This window comes from Lygodium microphyllum, chromosome 21, assembly GCF_053477565.2.
Source record: "Lygodium microphyllum isolate KBCC chromosome 21, Lygodium_microphyllum_v1.1.10, whole genome shotgun sequence".
Classification (NCBI taxonomy): Eukaryota; Viridiplantae; Streptophyta; class Polypodiopsida; order Schizaeales; family Lygodiaceae; genus Lygodium; species Lygodium microphyllum.
Window position 1 is genome coordinate 5551387 of NC_141155.1, and position 22937 is coordinate 5574323.

General features: G+C 45.3%; 1 long non-coding RNA gene across 1 annotated transcript; it reads left to right on the forward strand.

Moving 5' to 3' along the window:
• Positions 1-2720: 2720 nt before the first annotated feature.
• Positions 2721-3614, forward strand: LOC148017709 (uncharacterized). The gene is made up of 2 exons (XR_015687676.1): positions 2721-3160; positions 3457-3614. It is a non-coding gene; the product is annotated as an uncharacterized LOC148017709 (long non-coding RNA).
• Positions 3615-22937: the final 19323 nt, after the last annotated feature.

A 22937-nucleotide genomic window follows, 5' to 3' on the forward strand; every position in this document is an offset into this window, starting at 1 on the left:
TGATATTGTGCATATGATAATTAATCAATTTGAATTAAATTAATTAATTCTAATGTCGTGGATCAAGTCGCAAGGTCAGGAATGGCCAAACAAGCATTGTGCCAAGTCCGACCAAGTGCATATGAACTATGGCTAGTGAATTATCCACCTGGGTAGTTATATAGGTAGTATAAATGAGAGGAGGAGAGAGAAAGGAGAAGTCAATTTGCTTTCATGAATGATCAACACCGTACATGTGGCAAAGTGCATGATCTTTGGGCAAATCAATGGTGTGGAAGCCTCTGGTGATGCAGATGTGTGTCCCTCCTTTGCAGTAGAAAATGCGGATGTTGCCACACCCCTTCTTGCATTTGAAACTCCACCACTGTCCTCCATTTGGAAAAAAAAAAAACACAGGCCGAACCTCCTCCTTGCAAAAAACACAGCTGTTGTATGCTACTGTAGTGCCGAAGAGGAGAGAGAGAGAGAGAGAGAGAGAGAGAGAGAGAGAGAGAGAGAGAGAGAGGGTTGACGAGGGAAGAGGGAGAGAGGGCGTCCTCTCTTTCTCGCGCGCTGCTCCTCAGGACTGAGTTGCGGGAAGAGGCGCAGCCCCCTTCTCAGCTGGGTACGAGGGAGAGAGAGAGAGAGAGATAATGAATGAGTCTCTCTCTTGCGATGTGACGAGCCAGGAATGAAAAATCTGCAAAGTAGTAAGAACAATGACAGGGAGAGAGAAAAATGGAAAAATTTAACAAAAACCATCTCTAAGGTTCACACAGAGCAGGAATGAGGAGAGAGAAAGCCATAGTCTAGCTTTGATACCAGTGGCACGGAGCGTGCATGTGGGAGCTCGTACTGTGTGTGCGGAGATGGAGATGGAGAGCTGAAGACAGCCTGTGGGTTGAGCTCAGGATAATGCCTATGTATCATCCTGCTCCTAAATCATTTTCATTATATAAATTGAATAAGGTTAAAGAAGAGTTAATGGGTTACTACAACTGGTGGGTTATTACGCTTGGCGAGTTGGCATGCAAACCCAACAAATATTGTTATAGATACTCTTGAAGACATTCCATTTTCTCATGCACTAGTGTGTCAATTAGCCATAAAAGTATGAATTGTGAAGTCATTCGGAAGGATTCACATTGACATAAAGGCATAGAGAATGGATAAGTAATGTTTAAAGGTATACGATTATGCCAAATGTTAGAGAGAACAAGGGAAGCCAAAAAAAAGTTCTTGAAGGATGTCTAACAATTAAGAGATCCAAATTTTATCTTCAAGTAATGAAGTAATCAAACCTAGGAAATTGTTCAATATAGAGAAGAAAATGGTATTGTACCATTCCCTAAAAAAGACATCCATAAGATGTACACAAGGTCTTCCTTTTGAGCTCATATCAATTTGGATCCTCAACTTTAAGCTTGAGCTAAAAATTTTCTAAATGTAAAATTCTCGATACCTTGTTCCTCAATAGATAACCTCCTAGGTTCCATCCAAACATCTCTTTGAGATCATTATGAAAATATCCCTCACCAAAGCAAGGAGAAATCGATATAATTCCCATAACTTTTTCCAAGAGGTCAGGCAAACAAGCACTCTTTTTTCACCACAATCAAATACATATTGATGAAGTCTCAATTTTTAGTCCTTATGGCCTTCATGTGCTATGGCCCAAAATGAAAATTCATTTTGGATATCAATGGGAAGAATTTGATGTATAGTGGAGCTACCATCAATATCATGACTAGGCACACCATGACACAACTTTGTTTCAATGTTTCCAAAGCAATTCGATTCTAGGTGAGCATGACAAGTGAAAAAAATTGGTCCCTTTTGGATTCTTTGAGTGGTTACTTTGAAACTCGGAGGTAATAACTTCAATTTCAATATTTTTAGTGATGGAAATGATAATGTATGCCCGTAATTACCTCATATTATTTGGTAAGACTTGGATGAGATCTTTCAAGGCACAAAGGAATGTCCCAAATATGAAGTTTACATACCAATTGGAATAATTATTTAAGCAATCTTAAATATTAATGCAAGAATGACTTAGAGGAGACCATTATAGCTTTTTAAAGAAGATTAGAAGAAGCAACCCTCAAAGAATAACAATGGGCACCCAAGGATTAACTTTCCAATGGAGAATATTAGCTTATGTGGAATAATTTCCAATCAAAATTGAGCCCAATAGTTTAGTAAAACACGAGGTAGATCAATATTTCCCTCACATGCCTGAGAAAGCACAACTTGCATAATTTTTGAGTAAGTTTCGACAAAAATGGTGGACCCATTAAAGTTTCTCATAAACTTTCACCCAAGAAAGACGAAATTCCAACAGATCATTTGATCAAACTTGACTAGTTTTTCAACCCAGCCATGACAAGAACAATAAGGAAAAGGCTAAATATTTGACCATAGAAAATGATGACTATGAAAATCATATCTACCAAAACATTGTGTGTAGGTTATAAATGGAACTAAATAATAGACTCATGAAGTTGTAGAGACTATTTATATCACACGAGTCCAATATAAATGGTTTAAAAACACAAAATGATCATAAAAGTTTACATGAATATACTTAGTCAGGTGAAGGATCCTTAGGACAAGGCAAATGGATCGCGGCAAGTTGCAAGCATACGACACGCAGGCGCGGGCTTTTACAACTAAGAAAAAGGACAAGCACCAGTCTTTCTTCTGGTGGACTCTGGACGCAGCACTAGTACTTAGGACAAGGCAAATGAATCACGGCAACTTGCAAGGATAGCACACCATTATCTTTCTTTATAAAAGAAAAAAGAAAAAAGACACCATTATCTTTCTTCTACTCTCAACAAGACACCATTCGACACGTCTCCCATCTTTTTTTATAAGAACACACACAGGCATCGTCGCTCTTCACCATCACCCTTCTTTTAGACACCTAATGGCCTCAGTAGCCATCATGAAGTTCTACTTAGCTATCCTCACCATCGTCGCTCTGCTATCTGCCGCAGAGGCCTGCAAGTGCGGTGGCAACTTCCAGGCCACCGCTGCCTGCTGCAAGAACGTCGGAGGAGCCGTTTCCGGCAACGACTGCCCCGCCAACCAGATCAGCGAGAGGCTCAGCAACTTCGCCCAATGCTGCAACTCTCTGGGTTCTAGGTCCGACTGCCGCTGCCCCGTCGGTTGTTAGGTAATTCATAGGGCAAGGAGAAAGGCAAAGTGTGCGAAGAGAAGCACGGAAAGCCTCTTAAGAATTTTAGCATTAGACGCTTTATTTGATTTTCTGTTTGTGTTTTTGGAATATTGTGAAGAGTAAATGGGAGGACCATGCGAAAGTGATGTTACTTTGTTTTAGATGTTACCATGATCAGCAAAGTTTTTTTTGGGTTGTCTAATAGATTTAGAGCATTCATCTATATGACCAAGAGCTATCCCATTTTATGGTGACTTTAGGCAAGGAATCTCATCAAGTTATGTGGTTGTCAGGTATTGTAGCATGGCGGGAGCTACTTGTGGATGAGTAGCCAAGCCATGCCTCCCCCCACATCACCTTCCCCTTTCCTTTCCTAAATCTATGTACCATGTGGCATTAGCACATGCCTCCCCCCCTATCGCTTTCCCAATAAAATAAATCCTTTTGTCAAGCAGTTACTAATGTACTTCTCTCTCTCTCTCTCTCTCTCTCTCTCTCTCTCTTCTTGTTTAGCAATGGCTACTTGTTGCCCAAGGGGGCTAGCTTAGTTGGAAGAGGGTTGGGCTTGCATCACCAAGGTGGTGGGTTCAACCACCATAGTCTGCATAGTTACTTCAACAGTGGCAACCAAATCTACGTTCCTTGAAAAGTTTTGAATAGTTGTTTGTTCATAAGATTGAATAAGTGATCTCCTCCTCCCTCTCAATGTTTCCCTCCATGTTGTTTGAGGGTTGCAAATTCTCTAGGCCTTTGAGAAAGATAGGGTCAACTCTGACCTCATTTTCTAGCCTTTCCTTGCCCCTTTTAAGTTAACAGGAGAGAGAGTCTACCCCTCCCCCAAAGCATAGGACTCCTCTTGATTCTTTTAGCATTCACAACTTTAAAAATCAACTTCGAGGAGGAGGGTTTTATGCAGTTCAATAGTCATTGTTTTTAGTTCATTTCTTAAAATTTTAGCTAAGATTTCTTTTAGCAAAGAGTTTTATTCTTCCATTGAATATCAAAATTCCTTGAGGTGAATTGCAAATGTAAGGATAATTAATTTCTTTTCATGCAGTAAGCTTTACCTTACCATGTGGACAAGTACTCCAAAGTTGAAATATATCCAAGCTTTAAGTTCAGTGCTATATTTTGTGATTAAACTGTAGGGTCCAATTAATTATCGTTTTCCCTATGCACAAATCAAGCATTCCTTTATGATGTGAACATAATACCAACCATATTGTGATAACAAGGAATCAAAGCAACATAACTAATTATGAATGTGATTGACCAAAGCATTGTGTATCAACATGTAACGTAACCAACATGAGTATAAGAGGTACATCATTTGGTAAGATGCAAGGTTCTTCATGCGCAACAAGGGTAACACCATCACTTATAACTACACACTATTAGACTAGGCTAATCCATACATGAAGCAAATCCGACATTGTATTGTTGAATGGGTAGCATATCATTTGCTAAGATATAAGGTTCTTCATGCAACAGGGCTGCCACCATCACTTAGCTACAAACTATTAGACTAGGCTAATCCATACATGACAGGTAGCATCCTTGTCAGCTTTGGATGTGAGGAAGGGAAAGATCATGGCCAAGAATTTTTGGGGTGGTTATGCACTTTTGTTCTTCTCTGTGTGTGTGTATGTATGTACGTACATGCAACAGGGCTACCACCTTCACTTGGCTACAAACTATTAGACTAGGCTAATCCATACATGAAACAAATCCAACATTGTAGAGTTATATGGACAACATGCAAGTTCTTTCACACAAGAGCAAAGCCAACATCACATAGCCATGGAGCGTACATGCAAGCCCTTCCATACATGGATCAAATTCAAGAAAAAGCAATAGTACAAGCTATTAAAAATGCCCTTACTTTGTCCCACGTATAAGAAGTGTTTTTCACTTCAACCCATGCATAAAGGGGAACTTGTTGTATCCAATACATTTACGGCAAAGTTATAAACCTACTTCCACTAAGTCTAAAGGCAAGATGTGGATCAAATTCAAGAAAAAGCAATAGAACAGGCTATTGCAGAAAAAAAGGAAGGTAAGGTTTTCTAGGCTCCATACTTATAACAACAAGAAAAAAAAAACCATACTTTTTTCCCAAAAAAGGAAGGTAAGGCTTTCTAGGCTCCATACTTATAACAACAAGAAAAAAAAACCATACTTTTTCTCACAGATAAGAAGGATGAGCATTCCAGTTCAACCAATCATAAAGAGAGAATGGAAAGAGTGTGTGTGGCCCAGAGCATGCTATCAATAACAAGTGAGACAGGCAACATCCTTGTCAGCTCTGGATGTGAGGAAGGGAGAGATCATGTCCAAGCATTTCTGGGGAGGTTATGCACTATTGTTCTTCTCTATGTGTGTGTATGTATGTGCGTATGTATACATACACATATATACATACATACATTATGTATCTGTGTGTGTATGTGTGTGTGTATCTGTGTGTGTGTGTGTATATTTATGTATGTACGTACGTACGTATGTATGTATGTATGTATATACATATGTATATGTATATGTACATGTACATGTACATATATATACATACATATATACATATATTGTTTAAGGCTATCCATACTCAACCTATCATGTGTTGCTGTCACTAGCCAAGAAGAGTGGACACCATCACCTCATCATAGTGTAGTGGCCTCAAAAGACAACTGGACTACGATTCAATACCAGAGGGGACCATGGACTAGAAACATACGGAGGATAACTTGGCTTGTCAGGCGAGTCGTACCAAACGGTGCACTATCGCTAATCTCCTACTGTGTGTACTCTACTAGGCAATCTAACTACAACTAACTATTGTGATCTCTAGGGGTAACAAAACTCTACCTCAACTATCCTACTAACTCACACTCAACTATCCTACTAACTCACACAGGGGTCTAGGCTAGCTCTCTATACCAAGAATCACTCAAGTCTCGTCGAATCATCCTAAAACGTATCTGCTATGCCAAATACTAAAACTCAGATCTAGCAAGCAAACAGACTTGGAATCGATCCAAACTTGAATCAGATGATTATTAGACTCTAGGGAACACAACCATATGGTCAAATCCTAGATAACACTTCTTTAGGTCAATCAAATAGTCTCGGAACACATACGCGTATGTGTTTGTGTAGGTCACAAAAAGTGACGACTCTCACTACATCCCTAATCTCCTAGTCGAGTAGACTCCAGTGGTGGTCTCGAATCTGCAAATGGACTTCTCTAGAGCCTGATATGACTACCTGACCCTCTAGGTGGGTCTACGCTCACAGGCACGTGCACACACCACAAAAATATGCACGACCACGATCAAACAGTAGCTAATGAGTATTAGAACATACCTATAAAGCATCACTATAAAAGAATAATGAGAACGCATGCAGCAAGCTCGAGAAAATTTCCTCGAAAAGCTCTCTTAGCTCTTTACTTAGTCTCTTCGCTGTTGGTCCTTACGAATGAGCCAGGAGTTCACTTAAGTACTCCCACTCACTCATAATCACTAAGTCATCATGACTTACAACTTGGAAGCCTTATCTGACCCCATTATATCATTGTTTATACAATTGATGACTCTTTTATACATTGATTGGTGGGGAGCTTCAAGCTCTACCCCGAGACCTACGGACCACTTATTGCTCAAGTGTTTCGAATCGAGCGGCCATGGCTACCTCTCACATAGCCGACGCGCAATGCCTAACTTATGGGTATAGTGAGCTTACCTTGGTGCTCAATCGAGTACCCTCCTCTTTCTTGCACACTGGTAGCTCCACGATCCTTGAGGCAAGCTCAAGCAACCTCAATCCCTCTCCCATGAGCTTCATCCTCCATAGCCACGCGCGAGACAAGAGAAGAGAAGAGAGGAGGGGAAGATGAAGAGAGAAGATGGAGAGCTTCTTCTCCACGATCCCTCACTCTCACACAATCACTCCCTCCCTCCCTCACACTCTCTCAATCCCTCTCTCAAGCACAAGCAAGAAGGCAAGAAACAAGAGAAGAAGAAGAAGAAGCTTTGGCCACACACAAGAATGAGCTTCTCATTCACTTTTCAACTTTATATACATGCCCTACTTTTCATGGGCAGTCATCTCCTTTTTTACATAGCCGGCCATTAGCCTAGGCCCATTTCTCATTTCCCACCGTTCTAGCCAACTAATGCATACAATTTGCACAGGAGTGAGCCTGGCGCTCTCTTACAAGGATTCGGGAGCGTTAATGGTGCGCTTTTTACTCTTTTACTTTCCTTGGGCGACTCTAAGACATCCTGAGGGTCGTGCCCACGCTTTTAATTTTTTTAGGGTCTGGTTACCAATTAAGGCGCCTTTTTCTTCCTTTTGTCCTGCATCTTTTGCTATTTCCTTTTTTCCATTTTCCGCTCCTCTGTGCTGCGGTAAACATTACCCCCCTCCTAGCCAAGTGCCAGTCCCATGGCACTGTGGTGGGAGGTAGTGGGATAGATGATGCTATTGCGAGGTGGAACTGGTGGGTAGATGACACTGATGCTTGTGGATGAGAAGTGATGGAGTTTGATGACGATGACCAAGAGAGATTCCGGCGTGCGTTAGGCTCCATGAAGATACTCGGCATCTTTCACACTGTTGTGGCACCCCTTAGGTAGCTGGTCGTCTTTTGAGTATCCAAAACGCTTGAAGCAATAAGCAATCCCTTAGGAGGATGGTATTGGAGGGATTTATTATGGAGAAACCCCCCGAATGCTGTTTGCCTTGAAAATCTGTGGCTTTGGTTGAAGATCCTTGTCTTTGAGTAGAAGGTCTGCAGTGTTGAGTTGAAGGTCTTCAGGCTCGTGGAATCAATAAGCGATCCGTAGATCTTGAGGCGTTGGGCATGGATCATTGGATGATGAGGTTCCAAGATCTATACCAATGGCAGATCCCTCATTGGGGTTTCCTTTTGCTTGATTTGGTTCAGTCATGGCAGCCATCAGTAGACGGATGATTGGCAACATGAAATCTGTTGAGCCATTTAAACCTTCGCAGCGAAGCTCCTAAAATTGCGGTAATGGAGTCACATCCGACTCATGGAAAAATCCCTTGTCATTGGAGGATGTAGTGGATGATCTTCTTGAGCCAAGTAGCCAGTTCTTGAGACACGAATATAACTTGCAAGAAAAGTTGTGCACTTCCAAGGGGGTGTGTCTGTCTCACTGTGTAGTGCATGGTGCCCGTGCCAGTGGAACTGGGAGATGGGTCTAACCTTGGGCAAGCCCTTAGTCATGCCCTACACTTGAGGATCCAGTTCGTGCGTCGTTGGAGGTGCGGTGCAAAACTTAGGGTGACAGGTCTGAAAGTCCTGCCCTTGATGTGCCCTAAGTGTGAAGTGGGGGAGGGGCTAGGGAGAACCCTAGATGCAGTGAGTGTGGTGCACAATAACAATGAAGGGAGACTGCAAGCACATGTGAAGTGTTCTCCTTGTTAACCTGCTTAGTAGTAGATTCATCTTTCAGCTTTGCTATTTTTGCTCTTGTCTTGCTCTCTAGTCACCTTGTCTTTATTTCCTTGTGGCTTTTTTTTTAAATTTTATAAATAATAATGAGAGAGGGAGTACAATTGGCAAAGCATATCACACTTATTTAATCACGGGGTGGTCATCGCATGCATTGAGATAAGAATGCGCGACTTTGTAGGTATTCTTTAATATCGGCCTTAGCTCTCAGAGGAGTGGTTGACAAGAAAGGGTGATTACACCTTGTGAAGCGGGTGTCACTCATATTTTCTAAGAGCTCTAGACAGAAGGAAGGAAGGAGAGTATAGCCCCCATCATTAACCTAGTCATAGCTCTACTATCTATTCCTAGGTTGATATCAAAGAAGAGTGGGGGGAGATGAGCTTCCTCTGCTGTGGGTTTTCGGAGTAGCAAAAATTTGATAAGTCGAAGGTAATTACAAGTGGTCAAAAACGTTGGATCTGGCAGGAAGAGAAGTCTACAAGAAAACGATTTATAGAAGGAAGTATATCCTCTAACCTAAACACTAAGCATTCCTCAGGGCTCCTAGCATTTACATTATATATTTTTGGGAAGTCGTAATCCCCATGCAAGTCTCTATCATAGTCCACTCCATGCCTACGGGGGTAGGGCATGTAGATAGGGTCATTGCGCTCTTCGGGGAGAACTACAAAAGGCGGTCCATGCATCAAAATTGGTGTCCCAAATCCTCCTCCGCCATTTCGGCTGTGCCTCGTAGATAGCCTTGGACAATTTTGGGAACCAGATTGGCCTTATCTTCCTAGTACTCATGTGACTCTTGTCGCCACCTAGTCATTATCATGCTCCTCTCTTCTATCCACCTGTTTGCAAGTTCATTAGCCAGATCCTTGATCTTGGCTATGACTCCTAGAGGCAGGGCCCGGTCCAAAGAGTGTGGGAAAGCAAATGAAAGCTCAAAGGGCCTCTTATGGAACTCTCGCTGACGCCAGATGACCAACTCCTGGGGCCAGTCTACAGGATGTGTATCATTTCTCAGTGGCATGGGCTCCTCAGGATGTTGTCTTGGAATTGTGCGTGCTCGGTGTTGGGCCTCCTCAGCTAATTCTTGTCTTCTTCTCCTTGCTGCAACTATGTGCTCAGGTAGATGGGCATCTGCAGGTTCTTCCTGTGGGAGATCGGGTTGAGGCGGACTCGGCATTTTTTGTTGCTCTTCTTCATCAGCTTGCTCGAAACTCGGACCCTCTTCGACATGTCGCTCAACCACAGATGGGATGACTGGCGGTGGTAGTGGTGGATGTTCATGCTCCTCAAAACCTAGCTCCTTGAGCTCAGTAGTGGAAAGGCCCTTACAACGTAAGTAGTGGAATTGTTGCTCCTTAGTGATCCTTGTACTCGTTGGGAGCTCCCGCTCTTGAAGACCATATCTTAGAGTTCGGGTGGTTAGCTCCAACTTTCTTTCCACCTTTTCCACTGGATCATCGCCCTCAGCTTGTGTGACATGGAGCACCGTGTTGAGGAAGGCATGCCGCTGTGTTTTAGTAGTTATTTCGGCAGCTTCAACCCTAGCTTCTGCAAGCATTCTTTCTCATTCTGCCACTGCCAAGCATTCGGTTAAGTCCCTCACCCTGTCAAAATTATTCATTTCCCAATCCATAGTTATTTCCTCCATCCTTTTTCTCTCTTCCTCCAGTTGGCTCGCTAGGGTGGTTACTACCTGTTGCTGCTCATTTGTTAAAAACCATAACTGGTTTCTTTCTCTTAACTTCTAAGCCAACTGCTCTTTAGCAATCCCTTTGGCTTGATCTACAATGCTGAGCCTTTGGTGCACCTCGGCGAGTACTTCTGTTTTTTCCTGCACCAGCTGCTCTTGGCTTTGGATCTCAGCAAGGAATAGCCTTTTTTGATTGAAAGCCATGGCCATGAGGGCCTCTACAGCTTCCTGGGAGGTCTCCAACGCATCTTGTAATCTTTGCACTTCATCTTGTAGCCGTTTTGCTTCTGTTGCTGAGACTCCTGGCCACACACTTCAGAAACTCGATTTCACTTATTAATCTGTTTTGTTCTTCTAGCTCCTGCTACAACCGGAGCTCCGTGGTACGTTCTTGTGGTATACTGGCTTCGCCTTCTTGAACCTCCTATTTTAGCATTTCCACTTGAGCGACCTTTTGTTGTAGATCATTGTCTTGCTGCACTAGTAGCTTTAGACTCCTTTGCTCTGCCACTAGGTTCTGCTCTTCGTCTTCCAGCCTTTGTCTAAGGTGGCTTTCGTTGTCTTAGGCTTTCTTTGTTTTTGCTACTAGCTGGTCCTGCAGGGCCTTCATTTCTCTTCGTCAATCGGCTCCCTGCCTTGAGACTTCTAGCCTAAGGGCAGCTGATGTTTCTTTTTCTTTTTCTAGCTCCATCAAGGCCACTTCCTTCTCTTCTTTCACCTTGTCAAGTTGTGCTAGTAGCTCAGCCACATATACGTCATAGTCAGTGTCGGCAGGCATGGGAGTATGGGGTGTGGTGCTTGATGCCTCCAGCCTTTGTCTTTTAGGGTCTTGCCGTGACTCTGCATCTGCGGCAGCGGGCCTTTTGAATCTGGTTTCTGGCACGATCTCGGCCACTTTGCTCACTAGCATTTGCACCATGTTCATTAGTTGTGCCGTGTCCAGGGGAGGTGTGGGCTGTGTAGTGGTTGCAGCCGTTGCAGGCACAAAAGAGGAAGGAAGTGGATGTAGTAGGGACTTGCCCTTGCCTACAACCACTCGAGCTGCTTCCACACTTGCACTAGCTTTGGCTTTATGACGGGGGCTCACGGGTTCGAGCTCTCTATCCCCGTGGGTCTCTTCCATAGATCTTCGTGTAGCCTCTGCCAACTCGGCCAGCTCCTTCAGTCTTTGCTCTTCAGCTTCTTCTTCTGCTCTTCTTTTCCTATCCTCTTCTGCCTTCTTTGACTCTTCTCTTATCTTTGCAAGCTGTTCCTCCTCTTTCCTCCTTCTTTCTTCCTCAGCCCTCCTAGACTCTCTTTGAGCCCTCTTGATTTCAACTCGTTCTTCTTTGCGTAATTTCTCTTTCCTTTCCTTCTGTCTCCTGTCGCCTTTCTTTTGTTCTTCTGGTCTACTTGCTTGTGTAGGCGGCACCTCCTGTTCTCCCTTATCACTTATCATTCTTTCGCTTGATTCTTCTCCTTTGTGGTGAGGTGGGCTTTGATGCGATGGGCTTTGGTGTGCAGCTTGCTCTTCCCTGACTCCAGCATCCTTCATTGCTTCATCTATGATGGCCGTCAAAACACCATCATATCTAATTCTAGCTGCCTTTGAGGCAGGTTTCTTCCTTGTGGAGCGTGCAGTTGAGGCAGGGGATTCTCCTCCTGCTGGTGCTTTTGCTGGAGTGAGAAGGGCAGCTGAGCTTTGAATGGTTTTCTGCACGAACCCATTCCAGTCTATCTCCTCAGGGACTCCTGCTGCTATGCTTTCTAACAAGGGGACCCCGATCCTGTTCATCAGTGCATTGTACCTTTGGCCCGAGAAGAGTGTGTGGAACATCTTCGCTTGCAATTTCACTGCTGGATCCGGGATGTCAACCAAGTTAATTCCATCCACGGTGTGCACCTCCTCTTTCTTTACCCCCAGCATGGCGTAAACATCCCTTCTCGGCCGCCTCTCTTTCTTGGTACGAGCCCCAAGGCCTTCTCTACGATTGCCGCATTGAGCACCTCAATTCTTCTTTCCTGCTTCCCTGTCCTCACTGTGACAGTGCCACAGTTCCTACCCTTGTCAAAGTTCCTCGGGAATTCAGCACACATGCCGTAATCCACGGCATGCCCCATCTTTTCCACATACTTGTGGAGGTGGCATCTGTCCACCAATTCTTTGACTGCAGGTTTCTCCAAGATGGCCTCATCCAGGTTCAGCATGTGCTTGAAGGTGAATTGACTGAATCCTCGTGTCTCAACGCTGATGTCGAACTTGGTCATCTCTTCTTCAGAAAATGGAAGTTTGCCCCCTTTGTCTTGTCCTGCCATGGTGGTTACCTGTTAACACACCATGCCAATATTAATGCTTAAAAATCGGCTTATTTCTAATCAAAACTCAATTTTGAGAGAAAAATGTATGTGTCAAAATTGGTATACTTGCTTAGAGGCTTGAATTTTAGAGACAGGCTCATAGCAGCAATTGCTATTGTTTTCCCTTTGCAGTATCTTCCATTGAAACTTAATTAATCATAATATTCTACTAGATAGCATGACTCTCATTTTGCTCTGCTCTTGCTCACATTGCTCCCCCCCGTCTTGGATCTTTCAAGGAATCCTTCCTAGGATTAGCACAGGAAGTACGAGGCAAATGCTGTTTTTTGTGGATTGACTTACTTAGCCAATAACCAATCATAGAAGCTTGGATTGTATTTGAGTTGGGCATGACAATCAAGAGCAGATGGTTGGATGGAGACTTGGAAGATGTAGGTCAAGACATTGTGAAAGAGATCTCCAGTATTAAGGCGGCTTGCAACATGTAATTCCTCTTCCGTAAGGAATTGGTCAATGTAAGGGTGAGCGAGTACATGGTCGTCTAAATGCTGGTTGCGGGTGATGGCAAAAACCCTAAACGAGATAGGTGCCACATAAGTAGAGTCATATTCGATGGTTTTAATTGCCCTGCGTTGCTCAGCGTTGGTCATTATCCGGCAACCTTTTTTCTCCCATTGGATTCTCAGAGCAAACCACTGCTACAAGAACGTGGAAGGCAAGCTTGCCATCTGCGTGAGCTCTTGCAACTCGTGCTCAGGAACAGAACGAGGAGACTTACGATATGAAGTGATTAGTCTTCTAAGGACAGCTTTCTCCTTTGAGATTTCGTCGTTTGCTATCAGTTCAACAGCAATTGTGGGGAATTTACAGGTCATAAGTTCGTATTCTTCCCAAGTGCATGGTAATGCACGAACATCTGAAGCAAGTGTTTCCTCAAGAAGACCTAGGTCTAGCCGCTCATAACTTCTAGCGCATGTAGTGAAAGTTTTGTCCAACATCTTGATGCAGGTTACTAAGTCATTCCCAGAAGTCGCAGCGAGGTCTTTAGCCAAGGAAAGGGAAGGTCGTACCACATAGGAAGGTTTAAGACCTACTGGTGGGAATGGTACAAATGGACTAGATAGTGGTGACTCCATTATTGGTGTCACAGGTGTGGCTTTGCACTCCGAAGCACTTTGAGGTGCTGTTGGAAGCTCTGGGGGCATGGGAGTTGTGCTGGGTTCTGAGTTAGCAGTCATGGGGATATTTAAGTTCTCTGGATTAGGTAAGTCTAAGGCTTGTGGCATTTTCTTTGGTTGATAGATGAGCTGGGGCTTACTAGCCACAGCGGGCAATGGTTTGCTGACTATGCCCTGGGCACCATGTGTGCAAGCCTCCCTCACTGGGGTGAGATTGCTTGTAGATGAGCTTTTAAACTTGCCATTTTTAGGGACCCAAATCCAGGGGTTGCCCTCGTAGTATCCTTGTGCTCGCAAGAGATCTTTGGGGATCCATCGTGGCGTGGTCGTGTGTCTACGTTGATAGCGTCTAGACTGCCTCTTAGGCCGTGATGGCTGATTATTTTGGCGTTTAGAATTACGTTTGGGTGGTCCACCCGGATGTGGTCTTTGCCGTTTTGGCACCCATTTAAGCTTGGACTCCTTGGCCTTGTGGCACTCTTGGTGGGTTTGGGCCTAGGGTCGAGAGCCTGGCATGACACCTTAGTTTTCTTCTGTTTAGTCTTGGGCTGAAACGTGGTCATAGGGGTTTCTACCGGTGGCTTCGTAATGGCGGAGGAGTTAGGACAGCCCTTGCTGAAAGTCGTCACTATACGCACATTGCCTATAGCAAGATGAATGCGGTTTAGGTTGTAATCCACATTACAGTTCATTTTCTTCTTGAAAGTACGACCTAATAGTGACATATTACCGACGCCTTTAGTGTCAAGCAACACATGGAAGAAAGTTGGTAAACTTTCAGACTCGATAGAAACGACTACCTTGCACTTCCCTAGGAGTGAATAAGCATTACCCCCAAATGGGGTGAGTTTGGCATTAGTGGGTTGTAGTTTCGGTTAACCAATGCGTGTCCAATGGTTATGCGTCAAGATGTTGTAGTCGGCACCTTCATCAATCAAGGCATTGAAAGAATACGTCGCTCCTGCTGTGACTGTGATTCGTAGATACGCCGGTGCCACTGCTTCTTCATCCTGATTTGTAAGGTCGGTTATAGTAGCCATGCAGACGTTCATTGGGGGTTCTAGCATGGGTGGCTCGTGTAATGGATGGGAAGGAGGATAGTACTTCTTTATGCGGCTGCCATTAAAAAAGCCTATTCCTTCGCCTTCAAGTGTCTCTAACTCAACATTCCTTGTTCTACCAATCATGCGTACTCTGAAAGGCCCTAGCCCTCGAAACTTCATCTTCTGTTTATGTCCTTTTACAGAGTATAGCAGAACAAGGTCCTCTTGTTCAAAGTCTCGAGGTTTGACATGCTTATCAAACCACATCTTTCGTCGAGCCTTCTCACAAATCAGAGAGTGAGTAGTGAGGAGTCGGGTCTCCGTTAGGCGCTCTAACTCCACTAAGCGATTGGTCCAAGCCTCTCTTCCCTCCCAACACTCCTAGGCTGCTATCCTTAAGCTAGGGATGAAGAATTCTAAGGGTAAAATGGCCTCAGTTCCGTATGTCAGCCTAAAAGGCGTGTGTCCTACAGCTGTTTTATAAGCTGTGCGATAGGCCCACAAGGCCGCCATTAGCTTGTTGTCCCAGTCACTTCTTGAAGTAGACACTACCTTTGTAAGCATGTTGACTAAGATTTTATTCGTGGATTCGGCTTGGCCATTAGCCTGAGGGTAATAGGGAGAGGACTTCCGATGAATTATTAGGAAGGTAGAGAGCAAGTGGGAAATCACCTCATTAATGAAGTGCGTGCCTTGGTCGCTTACAAGTTCGATTGGACAGCCAAACCGTGAAATAACCTGCTCCCATAAGAACTTTGCAGTGGTTCTAGCATCATTCTTCCTCGTGGCCCGTGCCTCTGCCCACTTCGTTAGGTAATCGGTTGCCACTATGACGTAGCGAGCTTGGGAATATTGTGCCGCAGGACTGATAGGTCCAATAAAATCGATGCCCCATTTTTCAAAGGGTTGTCGGGCTATGACAGGGGTCAACTCCATCTTGTCTTTTCACACAGGCACTTTGGTCCTTTGGCACTCATCGCAGTGCTTTACGAATTTAGCTGCATCGCGAAAAAGGGTGGGCCACCATAGTTGGGATTGTAGCAACTTTCGGGCTGTTGTGTCCCCGCTAAAGTGTCCTCCAGCGATTCCGCCATGTGCTTCTTTCAATGCATCGTGCATCTCGTACTCACATACGCATCTGCGCAATAAATCGTCTTGTCCCAACATGTAGAGTTGGCCGGCTATCAGTTGGTATGGCTGAATTTTCAAGATAAGTCTTCTCAGCCTGGCCTTCTCAATGGGTCTTTCAGGTAGTCCACTCTCTAGCACGTGCACTATGTCATCGACCCAGTAGGGCATCAAATCAGCTTTAAACAATTATCTCTCGCTAGACAGGTTAAAGAGATGAGCATCCGGTAAATCGTCAGGTATGCCTTGTCCAGTGGCTTCTCCTGTGGGTATGTGGGACAGGTGGTCAGCCATGTAATGCTGCTTACCTTTGCGTACAACCACAGAGAAGTCAAACTCCAGTAGGAGGAGTAACCATCTAGCTATGCGTCCCGTAGCGCAAGGCTTGTTCACAAGATATAGCAAGGCTTGATGGTCCACAAAGAAGACAAAGGGAGTGGCCAACAGGTAATGCCGAAATTTCTTTACCGTAAATACCATGGCCAACCCCTCCCTTTTTGTCGTGGAATAGTTCATCTCGGTCTCTGTGAGCTGCCTACTGGCAAAACTCACCAGGTAATCTAAGTTATGTTCACCAGGATGGCATAGCATGGCTCCAATAGCGAACTTAGAGGCATCTATGTGTACATGAAACGTTATGTTCCAGTCTGGGGCGCGTAAGATTGGTGCAATAGTAAGAGCCTTTTTCAACTCCTCATATGCGCCTTGGCATTCCTCACTCCACTCGAACACTATCAATAGCTTGTACGATGGTCTAGCGATTAGTGCGTAATTTAGTACAAAGTGTCGATAATATCTAGTGTGTTCTAAGAAGCATTGAACTCCCTTGTAGTTATCGGGTGGCGGTAAGTCAACAATGACTCTAACTTTAGAAAAGTCAGTGGCAATCCATTCCTTGATACTACGTGCCCTAAGATGCATCCGTGTTTCACCCAGAACTGGCACTTTAAGGGGTTCAACGAGAGGTGGTACAACCTACACCTTTCAAAGATAGCTCTCAATTTCTCCAAGTGTTCGGCCCAGCTAGATTGTAAGCATAAGTCGTCTACAAACACTTCCAGTTCGCGCCTAAGCATGTCCTTAAAGATAGTGCACATTAGGCGTTGAAAAGTCGTAGGTGCGTTCATTAGCCCAAAGGGCATGACAATGTAGGCGAATACACCCCATTCCGTGGCAAAGGCAGTCTTGTGCCTGTCGTCGGGGTGCACTTGCACTTGATTATAGCCCGAGAAACCATCCAGAAAACTGTAGGCTTCTTTACCTGCTACCCTCTCAAGCATGTGCTCGGTGTAAGGTAAATGATAGTTATCCCTCTTTGTAGCGGCATTCACTTTCTTGTACTTCACGCACACTCGGATTTTTCCATTTTTCTTCATGACAATCATAACAGGTGATACCCAGTCCGTGTGCTCAATCTCATATATGAATCCTGCCCTCATGAGTTTATCAATCTCCTCTTTTACTACATGGGCATGTTTGGGATTCATGGGGTAAGGTCATTGTTTCGTTGGCACTGCATCAGGGACCATTGGGATATTATGAGTCACAACCCTAGGGTCGACTCCCTTAAGTTCATCCAATGTCCAGGCAAATACGTCAATGTACTCTTGCAAGAGTGCAACAAGTTTGGTCTCCTCATCCTCCGCCAAGTCATCTGCAACGAATACATGTCTTGGCTTTTTACCTTCCCCAGCCAAGTTAACTTCCTTGACTTTGGCGGGTCCCTCGATCGGTTCACTAGTTTGGCCTTGTCTTTTCGCATCTAGTAGAATCACCACCCTGTCACCCTTTTTAAATTTTGTAAACCGTTTGGGTAGATCCTGCAGTTTCTTTTGCCTTTCTGCTTCTAAGTCCTTTGCTTGCTTCTTGGCCTCCTCTTTTAGCCTCATGCGCCTCAAGTGGACTAGCAAGTCTCCCTTGGTGCGTTTGACTTTAGAAGGTTGTGGTATCTCGGGATCACTCTCAGTGTTGACTTCCGACTCTGAGTTAAACTTGCATCCCTCACTTGAAGGTGTTTCCCCAGGGGGTCGTAGTTCAGTAGGTGCATTCGTCTTGAGCACCGGGATTACCCATGGTCGTGCCACTCCGGCTTGCTCGTAATCCACGGCTCCCATGTGTTCTAGCCAGGATCTGTCACACTCCATTCGCATGACTCCTTTTTCGTTCTGACTGGTCCTTCCTCTCCTAGGCCTCAAGTCTGCCGTGATTTGTTCTATCGCTTTTTCTTCTGTGTCGTACTCTATTGTATCTATCTCTTCTTCACTCTCCTCTCCCATAGAGCAACAGTCCTCATACTCCTCGTCAACAGAGTCCTGTCCTTCTGACTGCTCATCATCACCTAAGCTTTCCTCTCCTGTCTCCTTGTCATCAATAACTAAAGTCCAATTATATAACAAATTCAGGTCGTGGACCTTGATCCATTTCCATCCTGGCTTAGCTAATAGATCACGTAGAGGTTTTAAGTTAGCAGCCAAGTTGCCTTCCAGTTTATTGGCTAGATACTCTACGATTTCCTGAAGCTCTAGTTTGTGGTTGGGGATATGGAACGAGGCTAGTTTGCCTGGGTTGAGTAAGCTTCCTGCCATCATGTAGAGTGGCACAATTGGCTCCTCAATTGGCATGGTTGCGGCTTTAGTAGCTTGCCGATATAGTTCTTCCTCATCCGAGAATGGTAGGTCAATGGTTGCCAAAACTTCATCCAATCCCTCTCATCCTCAGGGCAAGGAATATATCTAGTGAGTGATCCATAGGGTTTGGTTGTTTGAGTATCGCCTTTCAGCATAGCTGAGATGGCATATAGGTCAACAAGGGTCGTCTTCCAAGTGTCCATCTCCACCCTTACTGCACTAGTTCTGTTCCCTAGGAAAATCAAACCATTGCCCCAGTCCTCAATGACACGTGCATTCCTCATCCAAGGTCAGCCTAATAATATGTCATAGTCCACTCCCTTCATGACAATAGTCCTCAATGACACGTGCATTCCTCATCCAAGGTCAGCCTAATAATATGTCATAGTCCACTCCCTTCATGACAATGAAGTTTACGGAAAACTACACATCGGCAATCTTTACTGGCCAATTCTTTAAGACCCCGAATGGTCTTACCTTCATTCCATTTGCTAACGTGACATTAAACCTGGCAGTCTCTACAGGAGGGTTTCCCCATGCCTCTAAGACTACATGGCTTAGTACACTAACACTTGCGCCTGTGTCTACAATTCCTTTCCGCATCATATCTCCTAAGGCTAGGACGGGTAAAACTGCATGCATTTCAGTGCCTTCCCAAAAAGCATTGATGTGCAAAGACTTAGGAATTGAGTGTAGAGTTAGACTTAGAATCTGTGTAACCACCTCATGATCTTGTGGATCAACACCCGCAAGTCCCGTGTGTCCCTCCATCAAGTCTTTTAACTCTTGCCATAAGGAATGATTCTGCCTAAGCAGGTCTCCCAAGCTTAGAGTTACTGGAGTAGACAACAAGGTTGTGAGGAGGCTACTGGGCTCTTGTCTTCCCCTAAGGCTACCATTTCTAGGCCAAGCATTCTGTCTGCCCTGGCAAGTTTCCCCTTGGCCTTGCTGCTGAGTTGCCCCCAGTGGTGCAGGTATGCTCGCAGCTTGTGGTTTTGAAGGTGAGACTGGTATGCCCACGCTGGAGAAATCGTCAATAGGATCTTCTAATATGGGTTCAGCATCCTTGAGGTGCTTTTGGGCGTCCTTGATCCACTCCTTGACCTTAGCTATAGCCTCGAGCTGCCGTTTGGGATGGGGATATTCCCCTACCTTGGCACTCCCTAGCTCAGCTGTCCTAGGAGCTGAGGTCTCCGCCTCTGCGTTTGTGACCCTCTTTCCCGTTACTAACGTAGTCGCTTCCTCGGTTTTAAGAGTTATCTTTGCATCGGTTCTTTTTTCCGTCTCCTCTGGCTTTTCTTTCCTATTGAGGTTGCGTCAAGGTTACTTGGCCCTGGCAAAGAGATGCATGCCTGTTTTGTTTGCGCTCGCGTCATAACCTGTAATGGGATAGGTGTATCCTCACTGTCAAAGGTTTCTACTCCAAAGAGCCCCAAAGGCACCGATGGCATGTTGGCAGAGTTGGTTGATGGCTTCCGCCTAGGACAGTCAGGAAACAGATGTGTGATTCCACACTCTGTGCATCGGAGATCCGCTTTGTCCTTGTTAGCTTGTTCTCGTTCTGGGCAGCGTGATGAAATGTGGCCTGGGTGGCCGCAAGTCCAGCATGTGACTGGATCTTGGCTGGGCCCTCCAAAGCTCCTACCTCTTCCTCTTCCTAAAGCCATCACCGGCACCGGTCGATAGTCCATCAGGACTGGGTTGCCCTCCTCGTCATAGGATATGTACGGGTTGACATATGTTTCTTCCTCATTAGGCTCCTCCACAAAGTGAACAGGAGCACCGCTAGATGGGTGGGTTACAAAAGGCCCTGATGGTCTGGGTATACTAGTTGGGTTCATCTCCAGCCTAGGCGCTGCAGGTCTTAAGTCAGTCGGTGTTGGAAGAGCTAACTGGGCTCCCCTCCCAAAGAAATTGGGTGGCCTATTACCTAAGTATGGAGGGTTGTACTGCTGTGCATATGGGAATCTCCTCGGCATTCTGCAATGCACTGCATCATGCCCGAATCTACCGCAATTTGAGCATGGCCGAGATCTAGGATCTTGGCACTCAACTGGGAGGTGATTGCCGCCGCAGTATATACATTGTACATGCGATCTCACAGGCTTCCTCACGAGCTCCTGTAACCGTGCAATCTCCATTCTTATTTCTGCCATCCCCTGGTCATGGTCTACACTCTTTCCCTTATCCTGCACACTAGCAGTTGCTTTTCCCCCCGAAGTAGTTGATCTCTCAGGGTCCCTCTGGCTTGCACTTTCTCGGTTGGTAGTCCTCATGCTGTGTTCCCTGAGTTGATCATCTACGCGTATTGCCTCCTCGAAAACTCTAGCTAGCACGTCTCGTTGCAAGGTGGAGTTACTGGCCAAAGCCTTGTAGAGCTCCTCACTCCGAATCCCGTTCATGAACACTGTAGACACTGCCCTCTCGGTAGGTCGCTCATTGGCAGGGATTCTCTTGTAGAGTCTACGCACCTGAGTGACGTAATCCCTAACGTCTTCCTTCTCCCTCTGACTGATATTCATCAACCTAACGATGAGGTTATCCGAATACCCTGCCTCCGAAAACCTCTTGATGAAGAGGCCCTTAAGGCGAGCAAAGTTCGTACATTCTGCGTCATCTAGACTAGAATACCAGGTCCTCCCCTTATCGCCTAAGCACAGGCCGAATGCTTGAGCTCACTGCACAGGGTCTGTAAGACTGTTTGCCTCACATACTTGCTCGAACTGCTCCATGAAGCTGTACGGGTCACTGCTAGGTTTAGTTGTTTTGCTACGATGGGGATTCTAGCCTGCCCTTTAGCCCTTTGCGTGACTCCCAATCCCGATAGTAGCGCGGTGGCTAGGGCAGTAGCGCTCTGTTCAATGGACGTATTGTCCAAGAGTCGCTTTGCTACCAATTCGCTCAGTGCCATGTCAGCCTCTACTGCCCGTTCCCTCTTTACATTCGGTTCGGATTTGGCCGCTCCAGCTAGGTCTAGCACTCTCTAGCCTCGTACATATCTACGTCTTGCTATAGCCTTCTAGCCCTTTGCTCATGGTTGTAGGCAATTATGCCTTCTAGCGCTCTCTTGATCGCTCTTCTCTCTTCTTCCAGGTTTGCTACCACTTTCTCTACATGTCTGCCCTGGATCACGGTCCTACTGAGTAGATCGTAGTTGTGGACCAGTTCCTGGACTGAGGTTGAAAATTCTCCTAAGTCTAATTGGTCCTCTCCTCGTTCGCCTCTTGATCCCGACATTATTTCTGTTTCCAGCTCCACGAGGTTGTCAATCAATCCAAGCAGCTCCGACAGCTTCCAATCCTCTATATTGTTGCTTTCCGTGTCTTCGTGTCTTCTCCAGGTCCTACTAGTAGGGCACTCAAGCACCTGTCTAAGTCTTGGGGTCTTTTCTTACTAGTGGGTTCCTTAATGTTATTAGATATTCTGATGTGTTCCTTGTTATTTGGAAGCAGCTACAATCCTTATTCACACGTTATGCTTAGTGCTTTCGTGGTGCTTGGTGCAAAAACAGGCTTTTCTCTTTTCTTGCAGTGCAAACTTAGTGGAACACAAGAGTGAAGTGCTAATGCGAAAAGCGTTTAATGCGAACTCCACTCTGTTTCTCTCCACGTTCTTAGCCTGATTTGAGTTCTAAGCTCGGTTCCGGGCTATTCTATGGTCTTTTTGAAGGTCTGTGCTGCGTTTTCTATTTTGTTCTAAGTTCGATTGGTCTCTGAGGTTCTAATGGTCAAACTGGGTCTTGGGGGTGTTCAGGGTTGTGTCCTGGGGGTCAGGTCTGTGGCAGGGTCAACTAAAGATCCTTATTTTTGGCAGGATGGTTTGATTCCCAGAATTCGACAGTCCGATTCTGAGAATCGGATAAGGCTGGTCCGACTTTAGTAGTTGGACGGTCCGATTCTTGCATTCGGACAGTGTGGTCCAAGTCCAACAGTCGGACAAGGTGGTCCGAGTCCTAAAATTGTTTGGTCCGATCCGAATGTTGGATGGTCCGACTATGATGGGCGGTCCGAGTGCCACATGGCAAGTCCGATCGGACTGTCCGATTCTGGGGATCGGACAGGACTGGTCCGACTCCCTCAGTCGAGACGGTCTGATTCTGGGAATCGGACGGTCCGCCGACTCTAGGACTCAGGTGGTCCGATTCTGGAAATCGGACCATTGAAACCTGGTCCGATTGCGTCTGGCAGCAGGCGCGATTCCGACACGTTTCGATCCCTCTTGACGCTTGCTGCACACAATCACAAGAGACTTTCCAGATCTGATTAGGGCACTACTAAGAAACACCAGACTCACCTGGAGGAGCACAAATCGATGGCACCCAGAATCAT